At 41.1% G+C, this 2,500-nt stretch overlaps 1 protein-coding gene across 2 annotated transcripts in view; it reads right to left on the bottom strand.

Annotated features, from left to right (window-relative positions):
* The window catches only part of LOC134449543 (nuclear pore membrane glycoprotein 210-like), a 73,225-nt gene that overhangs the window by 38,957 nt on the left and 31,768 nt on the right, over positions 1 to 2,500 (bottom strand). The gene's annotated exons all lie outside the window — the stretch shown is intronic.

Genomic DNA, 2,500 nt, shown 5'->3' with positions numbered 1-2,500 from the left:
AAAAGAAAGAAAGGAAGGAAGGAAAGGAAAGAAAGAAAGAAAAAAAAGAATGAGAGAAAAAAGAAAAAGAAAGAAAACACACAAAAAGAAGGACCGATTTGTGTTCAAATGAAGAAAGGAAGAACGGAAGAAAGGGAACAAACAAAAGAAAGAAAGAACGAAAGAGAAAAAAGAAAAAGAAAACACAAACATTGATTTTGTACATACAGTAATTAATCAAAAGTCAGTGCCTGAATAAAGCTTACACATATGTAAATGAAGTGGGCGATAAAACACCATTTGAAATATGAATGGCAGACACAGGTGAGGGGTGTTTCATGCATGTCTGATTTCTCTAAAGACCGAGTGTGCGCTGCAGGTCTGCTTGCGGATGATTGATGACTAACGGAGCATTCTGCTGAAAGAAAACACCCACTTATTACTGCCGGAAAACGGAAAAATGTAGCCTGCATACACACCCACAGTTAGAGATTGGAAAGTACCCGGGACTGTAAAAAGATCGATCTGTTCTTTTGCAGAATTACCCCATTCTAATTAGAGAACGAAATTGCTTGCGGTGTCCAGGAGGATGGAATTCTAACAGGAATGTTTTTCTTTTTTCCCACGTGCTTCAACCTCATTATCCCAAACACCCTTTTTCAAGTCGGCTAAATTGGGTTTCTTGATTGACCAATCGGGTTTTGCTTGACATGGCCGACAACAAACACGACACCTGATACGTCTGCGCATGTAGCGATCAATCAATCTATAAAGCGCGTGAAGGGAGTAGGTGGTGGTGTTGTGGTGTGTTGTACAGCACTGGAGCACCTGTGCCATGTATACACAGTATATCACGAAAGTGAATACACCCCTCACAGTTTTGCAGATTTTTGAGTATGTCTTTTCATAGGAAAGCATTACAGAAATGTAACTTTGACACAATGATTAGTGACCTTTTAACAACATATTTAACCGCTTAAATTTCTTGTTCACTCAGAAAAAAACTAAATACAGCCATTAATGTTTGAACATGTACTCACAAAAGTGAGTACACCCCAGATTAAAATCCGGTAGAGAAGGGGCTGTGTTGGCTCGAATCGTCTCGAAATGAAACGAAATGAAAAGGGATGACGGTCCGTGTACTATTCGTTCTTTTGTTTTTCGATTCAGAACCAAACAACAAAAAACGAAAAAACGGCTGGTTATTTCATTATTTCGTTTTAGTGACAAACGAAAAAACAAATTTCGATCTGAATTTCCAAAATTTATTTTGTACTTCATTTCAAAACAACGGCAATGAAAAAAAGCCGACGTGCTATTTTTAATTTTTGATATTTTCATTTCTCAGCCTTATGTGCCCCGGAAGTACTAGCGTTTGCCCCTGCCGTTGGCGATGTTGCGAAACACAGGACGATGTTGCGCCCCACCGCGTTTCTCGTGGCTCTCATTTGACAGCGCGCACGACTGACATAGTTTTAAATGTTGTAGGCCTAGGCTACCCGAAGACCCCAGGTTTTATTAACAGTTTTGTAATAGACAACGACCACCGAACACTGTTTTGGTGACATGTGGGCTTACCGGTACAACAGCTATATTAGCTAGGCTCGTCAGCGAAGCTGTCTTATGGAACAATGTGGGGATAGCCTATAGGCCTAGGAGCCGAATGGGATCTGGATTATTATTATTATTTTAAGGCATCTGTTTTCTAGGAACCGAAAGGAGCTGACTTTTGGTGGCAGGTGGTCGCGTCCACCATGACATTTTGATATTGTGTTGTTGTTGGACTCTCGGAAAGAATTGCCCTCTGACGTTTCCCCCACTAGCCATCAGATCTAATGTCAAGCATTCTTTTGTCATGAACCCTAGAAAGTCTCTAGTTTGCCAAATAAAGTCTGTCTTCCTGGCGAATTCATTCCCTTTGTCATTGTCCCTCTTTTCCTGTTATAATTTTGACCTGGATATGTTTATCACTGTAATTTGTGTAAACCTACACAATGCTTACGCGCAGCACTTAATAGACTACAGCAGGCATCTATCAACGGAACGCACCGCGTGTGTGAGCTGCATTCTCCTTATCCCTCATGGAGTGGCAAGCCTAGCTTACTGAAAATGGCCATTGCCACTGTGTTCAACGTGTTTTTACACATTCAAATACTCCCACTAAAGACATCTCCCAAACTCAACAATGAGTGCTGCCAGTGCACATTTCACCTAGCACCACACACGTGGACAGCTCGCAGTGCAATACAAGGGCTGCGCCAGCTGCAAATGCCAGAGAGAATGATCGCACCTAGAGCTACTCAGAAATGTAGCCTACTGTACTGATGATAGGGGGTGAAGTTTTAGCTCGTATTTCATTTTCCAGTGTAAAACTGGTGCTATTGATTTTGTGGTAATTGCCTCAATAAACCAGCATTTTGGATGGCCTTCATTTGTGATATGGCTCGCATTTTTGTTGAAGTTTTGTAACGTGGACTATCTTCTACGTGTATACTTTTGTTTTAGTTTGGTATAATTACGG

Source organism: Engraulis encrasicolus, chromosome 5 (genome assembly GCF_034702125.1).
Source record: "Engraulis encrasicolus isolate BLACKSEA-1 chromosome 5, IST_EnEncr_1.0, whole genome shotgun sequence".
Lineage (NCBI taxonomy): Eukaryota > Metazoa > Chordata > Actinopteri > Clupeiformes > Engraulidae > Engraulis > Engraulis encrasicolus.
Note: the sequence above shows the minus strand (reverse complement) of the source record. Positions and strands in the feature narration are given on the sequence as shown.